General features: G+C 41.8%; 1 protein-coding gene across 1 annotated transcript in view; it reads left to right on the forward strand.

Annotated features, from left to right (window-relative positions):
- Positions 1 to 1,091: 1,091 nt before the first annotated feature.
- LOC121539624 (FERM domain-containing protein 6-like) overlaps positions 1,092 to 14,981 on the forward strand; it is a 70,493-nt gene continuing 56,603 nt past the window's right edge. The window contains exon 1 of the mRNA XM_041848262.2: positions 1,092 to 1,239. The gene's annotated coding sequence lies outside the window, so the exon portion shown is untranslated. The remainder of the gene's footprint in view (positions 1,240 to 14,981) is intronic.

A 14,981-nucleotide genomic window follows, 5' to 3' on the forward strand; every position in this document is an offset into this window, starting at 1 on the left:
CTGTGTCCCAAATGGCACCCAATATTCCCTATTTAGTGCACTACCTTTAACCAGGGCCCATAGGGTAACCAGGGCCCATAGGGCTCTGGTCAAGAATAGTGGACTAGCTATATAGGGAATAGGGTACCATTAAGGACGCAGACTGTCTCTCTTCCATAGTATTTCCTGACCTGCTGTAAGGGGAGGTGCTCTGGACTAGCAGGACAAAGTCTTATGGTCCTCTAGAGTCCATTGTAACAGGAGCTGTTTAGGGCCACATCACATGTCATTTCTTCACAATGGGAAAATACAGACAGACAGCTTCTCTCTAAAACTGAACCAGTTCTGCAATGCTCAAACGTATGCAGCATATAGTCTACTATCCTATAGTCTACTGTAGTAGTCTAAATTCTGATGACATTCTTGGATGATCCCTACTTAAAAAATGTGATGTATTTATTATCTTCTCCCTATCCAAATTATGATTCCAGTAGCCTATGATTTATACATCTAAAACCAAGCACAAACATTAACTGTTCGAAACTCTGTACCTATAAATGTAATTTTGCATCATCGTGATGATGTGGCTGGTGACACTTTGCGTCTTGAAAGTCAAACATCTTGAAAACTTGACTGCTGACATACAAAACATTTTGGGACTATCAACAGTGGACTAATGAAAAAAATACCAAAATATAGTTAAGAATAAAATTAAGAATAGACTACTACATACAATATTTCCCACTCCCTGCCACCAGGCTTCCAAAATACTACTGCAGTGCTACAGTCTGGAATCATGAGACCGGAGGAATGGAATGACAGGCAGCCGTGGGCGATACCAACTTGTAGTCGTTGAGGGGGGAGCAGTAGCCTACGATCTGTATAGTTTTTCTAGATATCAAAAGATCAACGAAATATCTCTAGGAGAATAATTGGATTATTAAAATAGACATGCATTTACTGATATTTTCACTGAAGAACATTCGGTATTAAAACAACTACTAAAGTATATCAAATCTGTACTAACCCCCCTATCCATGGTTTGAAGCTACCCTTTCACCTTCCACATGTATTCCTACTTATTACTGTTCCAAAGGGATAGAAATCTGGCGCTCGACACACGCGTCTCATCCCCGTTTATATTTAAAACTTTAGTCTGCATTTGCTGACGACAAATTGGATGTACTATAGCGTTTTGATACAACTTGATCGGATTTCTTATTTTTGAAAAGGAATTAGGATTTGTTTTTCACATGAAAGGTACGTTATATTTAAAATGCTACATTTGAAATCTCTCTCTTTTTTTGTAATTTCGCTCACGGCTAATTCCTTTAACTGATCCACCTCCTCTGCGCTTATGGACGAAGTTATTTCGCATTAATAAACTATTTTACAAGAGTGTTATAAAATGTATTCACTTGTTCCACGGTTATAATATGTTTTCAAACAGTTATTGAAACATTTGAAAGTTTGTTCAACGGTTGGTTGTTCAAAACAACCTGGACCCGAAGAATTATTGTGGCTACAATGTAGCGATGCTGTCAGAATGTTGCTGCGATCCTTTAGGCTACGTTATGGACGTGAGACTTGAGACAGGATGCATTTTGTTGCAACAATGTATCGATCTATGGGTGATGTTTATTCTGCACTTTGTAACCACCCATTTAACTCTCTGTTCATCGTTATTTAATGCTCATCTAATTCTCTCTCCCTTCCAGTTTGTTTCTAAGCATTCTAGTAACTACAATATTGTTGTCGTAATAGTTGGCTATAGTCGTTCTCTCTTCATAAAAAAGACTGGCACCAAGTTTCCTGTAGGATGTTGTCACTCTGCCTGCCTGTGGTATACTATGGTCAAATCAAATGGCATCTGGAAATAGGCTAGTATGTGGATGTCTTGTAAATCAACGTAAGAACATCAGCCAGCATGCAAAACTTGGATTAAGTTGCGCATTACTAAATGTCTTCCCTATAACATTATCGCTGTTCCATTTTGGAACGGGTCACACACTCCTTTATTTTGGACTAATTATTTTAGGCATCCTCTCCTATGGAATGGAATCTGGCATACTATTATTACTGCTCTGTAATGAAACTACTCTGCACGGAGAGACATGTAGGCTATTGGAGGGTAGACTGTATAGAAGTATTATAGAGAGATAGAAGTAGCATAGTATAACTAGGCAGTAGAAGAGGCTAGCCCGTGAATCGTGTGTGTGTGTGTGTGTGTGTGTGTAGGCCTATGTGTTTGCTTCTTGGGGACTTTCCCCCCTCTTGTGCCACTATGGACAAACTGCAATGTTTGCTTCAATATTCAGGAATGGCAACAATTTCCTCCCTGTGGTCAGTGGTGGAAAAAGTAACCAATTGTCATACTTGAGAAAAAGTAAAGATACCTGAATAGAAAATGACTCAAGTAAAAGTGAAAGTCACCCAGTAAAATACTACTTGAGTAAAAGTATTTCGTTTTTAATATACTTAAGTATCAAAATAATTAAACATTCCTTATATTAATTAAACCAGATGGCACCATTTTCTTTTCTTTTCTTTTTATTTACGGATAGCCAGGGGCACACTCCAGAACTCAGACATCATTTACAAATCAGAGGCAGTAGGGATGACCAGGGATGTTCTCTTGATAAGTGCATGAATTTGACCATTTTCCTATCTTTCTAAGTATTCATAATGTAACAAGTACTTTTGGGTGTCAGGGAAATTATTTTATTTAGGAATGTAGTAAAGTAAAAGTAGTCAAAAAAATGTAATAGTAAAGAACAGATAGCCCAAAACACTTCTTAAGTAGTACTTTAAAGTATTTTTACTTAAGTACTTTACACCACTGCCTGTGGTTTTCTGTCCGTTTAATATTAGACTGACCAGCGTTCTATCATGGACAAGAGACAGGCGAAATCTGTGCACGTTTTATTCTGAACTATAGGAACTGAACTATAGAAACGAATTACACATAAGAGTCACTGGACGAAGGCGTCTTCTGTACAGGGGGTTTTGTTAAGAGCCCCGACGCTCAATCTGAACATTAACACCCGTCACTTGCGGAACGGTTTTGGAAGCATAAGAACCTTATCTTTCATATCAGCGAGAAAAAAAAAAAAAAAAAAAGGTTAAATTGATATACACCTTGTTAGTGTTAGTGTTCCCACACGGCCTTATCTCCATGTTACAGTGCTAGTTTAAAGAAAACTGACGGAAGACGAAGCGTCCACCTGTGCTAGTTAACTACACTTTATATACAAAAGTATGTGGACACCCCTTCAAATTAGTGGATTCGGCTATTTCAGCCAAATCCGTTGGTGACAGGTGTATAAAATCGAGCACATAGCCATGCAATATCCATAGACACACATTGGCAGTAGAATGGCCTTACTGAAGTGCTCAGTAACTTTCAACGTGGCACCGTCATAGCATGCCACCTTTCCAACAAGTCAGTTCGTAAAATTTCTGCCCTGCTAGAGCTGCCCTGGTCAACTGTAAGTGCTGTTATTGTGAAGTGGAAATGTCTAGGAGCAAAAACTGCTCAGCCGCGAAGTGGTAGAATGCGCAAGCTCACAGAATGAGACCAGCGAGGGCTGAAGCGTGTAGTGCGTAAAAATTGTCTGTCCTCGGTTGCAACACTCACTACCGAGTTCCAAACTGCCCCTGGAAGCAACGTCAGCACAATAACTGTTCGTCGGGAGCTTCATGAAATGGGTTTCCATGGCCGAGCAGCCACACGAAAGCCTAACATCACCATGCGCAATGCCAAGCGTTGGCTGGAGTAGTGTAAAGCTTGCCGCCATTGGACTCTGGCGCAGTGGAAATGCATTCTCTGGAATGATGAATCACGCTTCACCATCTGGCAGTCCGGACAAATCTGGGTTGGGCAGATGCCAGGAGAACGCTACCTGCCCGAATGCATAGTGCCAACTGTAAAGTTTGGTGGAGGAGGAATAATGGTCTGGGGCTGTTTTTCATGGTTCGGGATAGGCCCCTTAGTTAGAGTGAAGGGAAATCTGAACGCTACAGCATACAATGACATTCTAGACGATTCTGTGCTTCCAACTTTGTGGCAACAGTTTGGGGAAGGCCCTTTCCTGTTTCAGCATGACAATGCGAGGTCCATACAGAAATGGTTTGTTGAGATTGGTGTGGAAGAACTTGACTGGCCTGCACAGAGCCCTGACCTTAACCCCACCGAACACCTTTGGGATGAATTGGAACACCAACTGTGAGCCAAGCCTAATCGTCCCTGCAGCAATGTTCCAACATCAATTGGTAAGCCTTCCCAGAAGAGTGGAGGCTGTTATAGCAGCAAAGGGGGGACCAACTCCATATTAATGCCAATGATTTTGGATTGAGATGTTCAGCAGGTGTCCACATACTTTTGGTAATGTAGTGTATCTAGCATGCTCTGAACACCTGTGTGTAAGCGTAACACTGGAAGTGTAGTTTTGTCGGACGGAGACACCCATAGCTGTATGGATCTGTGCAAAACTGCTACAGTAAGTGTATCTTTTATTTGAAGGATTTTTCCTTGCTGATGAAAGATAAGGTGCATCGCAAGTGACGATTATTGAAGTTTCTAAAGGTTTAAAACCCAGCGTCGGGATTGTAGTTCATGGCTGAAAACGAATGGCTGAAAACTGTAGGGAGAAGGCAGAATGCCGCCTAGAGTTTTCGAGAGATATACAGATGGTAGAGAGCAAAATCAAAGAACTCCCTAAATCAGATGACACAGCTGAATTTGCTTGAAAAATGACCACCTCCATTGAGATGTTAAAAAAACAGCAGTATAAGGTGAAAAAATAAAATATGAGAGAGACTTGAAGGGCTACAAAGGCAACATAGTCTATGACTGGAATAACAACAACCGCCAAGGACCAAACGCAAGATACACCTGCAGACAGGCAGATGGCCATCTCTCCTCAACCGATGACCAGATGAGTGCTCCAACTGACACAGACAATGAGACCATGCGCCCCCCTTTTCCGGAAGACCGAGATATCCACCCAGCCAGACACCAACCACCAAGAAGAAGAAGACCAGGAGGGGCAGATGGGGCATGGGGACCACCAAGGCGGTCACCAAGGGACGCGCAAGTTCCTGTCCTGAACCTCTCCAAAACATCCCTGACACCGACGCAGGAGTCTATGCTAAGTAAGGGACAGACTTTCTCCACCACTCAAAACATGAAAGCCTTCAAATTGAAAGTGGATACCTACAAATTCATGCAACAACTGCACCTGAAATGTTTATTTTCCCCTCTGAACAGATCCAGTACAAGCTACATATTGAAAGACCCTACAAAGAACGAGGAACCCCAACACAGCAGTCCCTCCCCACCCCCTCGTCCTTTCTTCAAACCCTCATCATTTGTACCCCCTACCCATACAAGCCCACTTGTCACCTTCAACCAGACTGGTTGAAAAGGAATGGGAAACTATATATTAAATGACTAGGGATCCCAATATCCCAATCTTCTTCCAGCCGAAAGACGAGCACTAAAAGAACTCCAGGAGAATAAGGACATCCATCGTCATAAAACCTGAGGACAAAGGTGGGGCAATAGTTGTTATGGACATGAGCTATTATAATTCTGAAAATTGAAAACACCTGAACCTGTCTTGTTCCTATCGACCCTTTCAAAGTGACCCTATTGCCTCTTTAAAATCAGAAATTGATAGCATGTTACAACACGCGTCTCACCAACACTGGATCACCAAGCGTGAATACGAGTTCCTAAAAGTCACCTATCCAGTCACCCAAGTTATCTATTCCCTTCTGAAGTACATAAGAACCCTATTCAGCCTTCACCCATACCTATTGTCAGCGGCATAGGATCAGTCACAGAGCCCCTTTCAAAATTCATAGATTATTTTCTGGAAGTTATGGTTTTTAAGTTGCCATCCTTTTTAAAAGACACAAAAGATCTACTCAACTGCTTAAACGACTGTCAAATTGATTCCGATGTCCTACTCGTTATGCTAGATGTGGCCAGTCTGTACACCTGCATTCCCCATGCTGAAGGCATACAATCGATTGCCAAATTCCTAAAGTCACGTGATGACTCGGTGAATCCCCATAATGACTTTCTGTTGGAGCTCTTGAACCTGGGACTTACAAATAACTATTTCAGCACAGGAGGTTGGTGGCACCTTAATTGGGGAGGATGGGCTCGTGGTAATGGCTGGAGCAGAATAAATCAAATTCTACCTACAAACCAAAGGCACAGCAATAGGCACAGCAGTAGCCTCGAATTATGTAAACCTTGTCGTTGGAGATTGGGAGGCAGTTTATGTTAAAAATAAAGACTAACCCTTTTCTTCCCCATATTTGTTTTTGGAAGCGCTACATTGACAACAATTTTATTTTGGGGTTCATCTAAAGAGAATCTTGACTTTGTCCATTATCTGAAAAACACAACGACTTTCCTTCAATTCACTGTTGAAAGTGGCCCCAACAGTATCAACTTCCTAGATCTCAAAATATTCAAGGATGATGCTAACAAAATCCAAACTACCATCTATCGGAAACCAACAGAGAGGAATACTGTCCTCCACTTCAACAGTAATCACCCAAGACATCTCAAAACCATTATCCCGACTGGCCAGTTTCTACACCTGAGACGCAACTGCTCTACACTGAAAGAGTTTGACGCTCTGGCAAAGGACATGACACACAAGTTCGCTAACAGAGGATATTAAAGTCCAGTCATCCAGCGCTCCCACCTCTGGGCTCTGGGATGTACCCGCAAAAACACCAGTCTCAACGTCAACAGTGAAGAGGCAACTCTGGGATGCTGACCTTCTAGGCAGAGTTGCAAAGAAAAAGCAATTTCTCAGACTGCCCATCTTAATCTTTTCTTTTTATTGGCCAGTCTGAGATATGGCTTTTTCTTTGCAACTCTGCCTAGAAGGTCAGCATCCCGGAGTCGCCTCTTCACTGTTGACGTTGAGACTGGTGTTTTGTGGGTACTATTTAATGAGGACCTGTGAGGCGTCTGTTTCTCAAACTAAAATTGTCCCCTTGTTCAGTTGTGCACCGGGGCCTCCCACTCCTCTTTCTATTCTGGTTAGAGCCAGTTTGCGCTGTTCTGTGAAGGGAGTAGTACACAGCATTGTACGAGATCTTCAGTTTCATGGCAATTTCTCGCATGGAATAGCATTCATTTCTCAGAACAAGAATAGACTGACGAGTTTCAGAAGAAAGTTATTTGTTTCTGGCCATTTTGAGCCTGTAATCGAACACACAATTGCTGATGCTCCAGATACTCAACTAGTATAATTGGTCATAAGAAGGGCCTTAGATCAAAGTCAATATTCAAACCACTAGGGGTCAATATTTTTAAATAATAGGACATCCAGTAGGCCTCCCTCTGTAGTAGTAGGATCTCAATGTTACCTCATTTTTTTACATTTCAGTCATTTAGCAGACGCTCTTATCCAGAGCGACTTACAGTTAGTGAGTGCATACATTTTTTTTTTCATACTGGTCCCCCGTGGGAATCCTACCCACAACCCTGGCATTGCAAGTGCCATGCTCTACCAACTGAGCTACATGGGACCTCCTCTCCTTGGTAGAGAAACATGTCCAATGCCTGTGTATTTGAGGGAGGAGATGGGATGGTTAGCTTCAACAAAGTGAGCTGTATATTTTCTTACATTCAATCACAATCTTTCTATCCAGATGTAAATGTTTCATACCCCAAAACATCTATTTTTGTAACTAATTTGTAACTAATCTGCGCCAAAATAGCTCAAACTTCCTACATTTCATCATGATACCTAAAGGCTATTTGAGTTTATTCTGCTGATCTAGGTATTTGTGTATATATATTGTAACAATTGTTGGTTGACTAATGTTTTGAATACCACTATGCACCACCCTCACACAGGTGTGGGCAATTGTAATTATCACCTAAGCGCTTACATAAAAAAACAATGGCTTTAGCACATTTCTTGGTGCTCATAACTGCCAAAACTCGTTAGCCTGCCCGGCTGAAAATAAAAGATGAAATGAGGTCACGTCCTTTTGTCTTTTTAAAAAACATTTTGGAGTGCCGCCGTTTCCCAATGTTCTTGAACATGGGATTTAATTTGAAGTCATTTTCATATATGGCAGAGCACCCAGCAAATAAAGCGAGATAGCGCACCTGTTACCCACTCTGGTATTATTGTCATATTATGTTATATATCTCAATTTAACATACTTTATAACTAATTTACATATTTCTTACTTACTGTATAATAACTGTGCCATTGAATTACATGGGAAATACGTTTTCCCTTGTAGGCTAATCCAATAACAGAATGTTAGTTTTTCTCCACACAATTAGTACTATACATTATGCATTGGTTTCTCTACCTGGTTTGTGATCAGTTAACCATACATATGGTTGTTTAACAGCAATGTTACAGAATAACAAAGATCTGGCAGCTTGGTGAGTAGAAGGGCTCCCTCCTAACACATGGCAGTCCAATCAGCTACCTCTGCTACTACATACATGCTATGTTTTCCTCTCTAGCTTCCCCAGCTGTTGGAAGAAAGCAGAAGAAAAACAATGCCTGTTTTTGTGCTTATTTGTCCAGTTGATTGAGGAAATAAAGCAGCTCCCGTGCTCCAAACTGATGTTCTCTGGTAAGACGAGAGACACGGTAGAGACACAGTAGATAGATACCCAGTAGATACAGTGCATTCGAAAAGTATTCAGACCCCTTGACTTTTTCCATTTTTTGTTACGTTACAGCCTTATCTATATAAGGTCCCACAGTTGACAGTGCATGTCAGATCAAAAACCAAGCCATGAGGTTGAAGGAATTGTCCGTAGAGCTCCGAGACAGGATTGTGTCGAGGCGCAGATCTGGGGAAGGGTACCAAAAAAAGTCTGCAGCATTGAAGGTCCCCAAGAACACAGTGGCCTCCATCATTCTTAAATGGAAGAAGTTTGGAACCACCAAGACTCTTCCTAGAGCTGGCCGCCCGGCCAAACTGAGCAATCGGGGGAGAAGGGCCTTGGTCATGGCACGATCCCTACGGTGAAGCATGGTGGTGGCAGCAACATGCTGTGGGGATGTTTTTCAGTGGCAGGGACTGGGAGACTTGAGGGAAAGATGAACGGAGCAAAGTACAGAGAGATCCTTGATGAAAACCTGCTCCAGACCGCAGGCGAAGGTACACCTTTCAACAGGACAACGACCATAAGCACACAGCCAAGACAACACAGGAGTGGCTTCGGGACAAGTCTCTGAATGTCGTTGAGTGGCCCAGCCAGAGCCCGGACATGAACCCGATCAAACATCTCTTGAGAGACCTGAAAATACAGTGGCTTGCGAAAGTATTCACCCCCCTTGGCATCTCTCCTATTTTGTTGCCTTACAACCTGGAATTAAAATTGATTTTTGGGGGGTTTGTTGATTTACACAACATGCCTACCACTTTGAAGATGCAAAATATTTTTTGGGGTGAAACAAACAAGAAATAGGACCAAAAAAAACAGAGAACTTAAGCGTGCATAACTATTCACCCCCCCAAAGTCAATACTTTGTAGAGCCACCTTTTGCAGCAATTACAGCTGCAAGTCTCTTGGGGTATGTCTCTATAAGCTTGGCACATCTAGCCACTGGGATTCTTACCCATTCTTCAAGGAAAAACTGCTTCAGCTCCTTCAAGTTGGATGGGTTCTGCTGGTGTACAGCAATATTTAAGTCATACCACATATTCTCAATTGGATTGAGGTCTGGGCTTTGACTAGGCCATTCCAAGACATTTCAATGTTTCCCCTTAAACCACTCAAGTGTTGCTTTAGCAGTATGCTTAGGGTCATTGTCATGCTGGAAGGTGAACCTCCATCCCAGTCTCAAATCTCTGGAAGACTGAAACAGGTTTCCCTCAAGAATTTCCCTGTATTTAGCGCCATCCATCATTCCTTCAATTCTGACCAGTTTCCCAGTCCCTGCCGATTAAAAACATCCCCACAGCATGATGCTGCCACCACCATGCTTCACTGTGGGAATGGTGTACTCAGGGTGATGAGAGGTGTTGGGTTTGCACCAGACATAGCGTTTTCCTTGATGGTCAAAAAGCTACATTTTAGTCTCATTTGACCAGAGTACCTTCTTCCATATGTTTGGGGAGTCTCCCACATGCCTTTTGGCGAACACCAAACATGTTTGCTTATTTGTTTCTTTAAGCAATTGCTTTTTTCTGGCCACTCTTCCATAAAGCCCAGCTCTGTGGAGTGTACGGCTTAAAGTGGTCCTATGGACAGATACTCCAATCTCCGCTGTGGAGCTTTGCAGCTCCTTCAGGGTTATTTTTGGTCTCTTTGTTGCTTTTCTGATTAATGCCGTCCTTGCCTGGTCCGTGTGTTTTGGTGGGCAGCCCTCTCTTAGCAGGTTTGTTGTGGTGCAATATTCTTTCCAATTTTTTATAATGGAATTAATGGTGCTCCGTGGGATGTTCAAAGTTTTGGATATCTTTTTATAACCCAACCCTGATCTGTACTTCTCCACAACTTTGTCCCTGACCTGTTTGGAGAACTCCTTGGTCTTCATGGTGCCTCTTGCTTGGTGGTGCCCCTTGCTTAGTGGTGTTGCAGACTCTGGGGCCTTTCAGAACAGGTCTATACATACTGAGATCATGTGACAGATCATATGACACTTAGAATACACACAGGTGGACTTTATTTAACGAATTATGTGACTTCTGAAGGTAATTGGTTGCACCAGATCTTATTTAGGGTCTTCATAGCAAAGGGGGTGAATACATATGCACACCACTTTTCCATTATTTATTTTGTAGAATATTTTGAAACAAGTAATTTTTGTAATTTCACTTCACCAATTTGGACTATTTTGTGTATGTCCATTACATGAAATCCAAATAAAAATTAATTTAAATGACAGGTTTTAATGCAACAAAATAGGAAAAATGCCAAGGGGGATGAATACTTTTGCAAGGCACTGTAGCTGTGCAGCGACGCTCCCCATCCAACCTGACAGAGCTTGGGAGGATCTGTGGAGAAGAATGGGAGAAAGTCTCCAAATACATGTGTGCCAAGCTTTTAGCGTCATACCCAAGAAAACTCGAGGGTGTAATTTTTTGCCAAAGGTGCTTCAACAAAGTACTGAGTAAAGGGTCTGAATACTTATGTAAATGTAATATTTCATTTATTTATTTTTTATACATTTGCAAAAATGTCTAAAACTGTTTTTGCTCTGTCATTATGAGGTATTGTGTGTAGATTGATGAGGGGAAAAAAACAATTTAATCAATTTTAGAATAAGGTTGTAACGTAACAAAATGTGGAAAAAGTCAAGGGGTCTGAATAGTTTCCGAATGCACTGTACACAGTAGAGACACACTCTTAGAAAAAAGGTGCGTTCCGGAACCAAAAAGGGTTCTCCTATGGGGACAGCTGAAGAACCCTTTTGGAAAGTAGACACATAGAGACACAGTAGAGTTAGAGTAGGGAGTAGACAGTGAGTAGAGACTCAGTAGACACACAGTAAAGACACAGAAAAGTAAATGGTGCAGGTGCTGTCTCTGTCTGGACAGGAAGGAAGTCTCCCCTGCCTGAGCAGGAAACAAAACAAAAACATCACTGTCAGTCAAGCTGGTAAAAATATTAAGGAGGTCTTTCCGGGTCAGACCTTTTTTTCCCTCTGAGCAGCTGTTTGTGCTGTTTCACTTGAGGCCCAATTTGTTTTTGCCTATGCTCATGTCATCCTACCTAGTTTGGTGACAATCTGTGTGAGGGAGCAACCTGCCTTGTGATTTAATTATATTAGTTATTCTCGTAAGCCTTGTCACTGGCTTTCTCTCTAATGTCCTCCTGAGGAGCTTCAGTCCAGACTTACTCTTGCTGTTTGGTTTTGTGTGTAAAACCTGACTGATTTACTGATCCCCTCCTCCTCCCCACCTCACCTCACTACTACTGCCTCACCCAAAGACCATAGCCTCAGGGCCCTCTCTCTCTTCCACTACTGTTGTCACAATCCATTCTGCAGTGATTACCATAGACATAGTTCTGCTGCTTCTGTAGCTAGCTAAGGTGCCTGACCGACAGACTCTTGCAACGTGTTATGGAGTGTCTCTCTCCCTCACACCTCTGTCCCCTCTTTCTTTTTCTCCTCTCTCTCGATCTGTCTTCTCTTATCTCTTCTTTATTCTCTCCCCTTTCTAGCTGTCCCCCTCTCTCTATTTCACTCTCTCTCTTGATCTCCCCCTCCAGTCTCTTTTTTTTAACCTCTCCCTCATCTCTCTAACTCTGTGTTATCTTTAGTTCCATCCATGTGACACAGACAGTGCACAGGTGCCGAGAGAGAGAGAGAGAGAGAGAGAGAGAGAGAGACTCACTGCATTTGCCTAGGCTGTTGAGGAATAACCTGTTTTTAAATGGTTTATTAATGATGTAATCACAGATAAAACAAAGTCATCATTTAGACTGACCCGAAGCCTCATCTGGTTTTGAATGATGCACAATTTGACGACAGATAAGCCTAGAACAGTCTGTTATTATCAATTACTGCCATCTCATATTAATGTAAAGATTTTCTGATCTGGGACCTGTTCCCTCACCATGGTTGCATCCCAAATGCCAATCCATTCCCTATGTAGTGCACTACTTTTGATCAGGGCCCACTGCACTATATAGGGAATAGGGTGCCATTTTGGATGTCACAGGTCATGATTCTACTTCACCCTTTATATACAAATCATATCAGTGAACTGTGTTCTTGGAGTATAACGTGTCTGAGGGAATCATATTAGAGTCTGAGGACAATATTGCACAGCAACCATGAGAAAGGAAGGGGTTACTGTTATCACCATTGACATGGAGAAATACTATCTTTCCCCTTCTGCCTGTCTGTGTTATCTCCAACGCCTTGAAGGTGGGTTCCAACACACACGCATGCACACACTCCAACCTCCCTCTCACTATAAAGTTGTTTTGCAGAAAGATGCTGTTGGCTAGCTCCCATTTCACCAACAGTAACATGTAACAGTAACTAGTCTATTTATCCAACACTGTGGTTAGACTTATCCTAATTTGTGAATAATCTACCACCAGGACTACAGAAGGAGAAGCAGGAAAATGGGACACTCCATCCTTCCTATTCCTTATTTAGCACACTACTTCTGACCAGGGCCCCAGGGGGAATAGGGTGCCATTTGGGACGCAGACATAGTGTCTCACATCACGTGCAACTCACTGTAGCTGTGAACATGATCTTTATAACCAGGGGAGTATCCCAGTTTAGGGTTGCTATTGATATGCCTCTGCATATTCTGTTGTGTTCTAAAATATATTTCCTCCGCTAAGTTGTTTTTAACAGGATTTGCCTCATTTAAAACAAAACGTCAGGCATTGGGTGTATATGAATAACACTAGTCCGTTTTCCCCAACCCTTTTCTTTGCAGCCACATACTCTATTTTGAGCATATATAATGGTCAGGGTGGTGGTGTTTTCTTTTTCTCAGAGCATTGGACTACTAGTGCTAGTTTAGCAGATTACTCATGCGTGTCACAGGGCTGAATACATAGCTCCATGGGCCTTGAGTAAGGGAGGAGAGAGGGGAGGGAGAGAGAGACTGCTGCTGTCTGTTCAAACTTGTCTGGCTGCTCAGGCGGTTTGAGGTGTGTGTGTGTTTGAGGTGTGTGCGTGTAGTTCTGGTGTGTGTGTGTGTGTGTGTGTGTTTTGACGTGTGTGTATAGTACTTTGAGGTGTGTGTGTGTGCTAGTCAGTACTTTAAAAAAATGTAAAAGCCAACTTTGTTGTGCATTATATAAGGGATACGGTGCCATATGGGACAGAGCCCAGGTGTACTGACTGCTGCCACAGACATTTGACTATTGATTCCCTGACTGGTTTCCTTAACCTGTTTAACTGGCTATGTATTTGAATAACACACATCATTATCAAGTATATCAGGTATAGTGACACCAACATGAATATCCAGATTATGTTAAAATACCTGTCTGATTATGATGTTGTCAGACACTTGAAACTTTGTGTTGCCTATAGGCCAAAGCTACGCTGGATTAGTTTAGGTACTATAGGCCTATAATTTAATACAAGTGTTACAGTTGTTGTTTTTAACCATTCCACCAACTGCTTATCATACTGCTGCTATTGTAACAGATGTGATCGTACTAGTATAGCATGATGTTGATGCTGTGTTGTGTACAGAGTTGACCTTAGTTGTTAATGAACATGACATTTGATCCAATAAGACTCTTAGCTAAGCATTTACGCTTTCAATCCTCTCAGATCAGTAGTGTGGAGACAAAGCTGCTTTGTCTGAGCCACACTGTCGCTAATGCTGAATAGGGACCAATGTTCCCTCAAATTTTGGGGGCAACTGAGCAAATTTTTGGTCTTGTGAGCGGACACTTGAACATTGTGAGAATTTTGTGCAACTTCCAGCACACATTTACAGTAAACACTGAGGCTGTACCCTAACAGTTTTAGACAGTAACCAATAGGCTATTGTGGCCGTTTGAGCATAATGTAGGCCTACCAACAAAACCAATTGACCGAATCCCATAACATTTTGATTTCAATTATATAGTCTACAATAGCCTATATGTGGTGTTCAATGCAGGCATACATTGCATGATACTTTTAAAAACGTTTTTACATTTTGAAAGTCTTGAAATTGATTCATTATTTTTTACTTGGTCTGTAACACCATGGGCCAAATAGCTGACTGTAAATTGCATCGTATTGAGTTGTATGATGCAAGAAACCACTTTACAAAATAAAAGTAATTATTATTACCATAAAGAGAATTAGACAATGTAGGCTAACCCTCTGCCTATTGGCTTATTTGCATATTCAAGCCTGTCTCAAAATACAACACTGCTCCTTTAATTAAGACATAAGCTTTTTACCTGACTGGCTTTTCAAAGACAGCTTGAAATGTAGCCTACACATTTTGTGCTCTTGTAGGAAGCAGTAACTCCACATTGCTGACCTATACTTATCTATAACTGGGCTAAT

This window comes from Coregonus clupeaformis, chromosome 25, assembly GCF_020615455.1.
Source record: "Coregonus clupeaformis isolate EN_2021a chromosome 25, ASM2061545v1, whole genome shotgun sequence".
In the NCBI taxonomy this organism is placed as follows: Eukaryota; Metazoa; Chordata; class Actinopteri; order Salmoniformes; family Salmonidae; genus Coregonus; species Coregonus clupeaformis.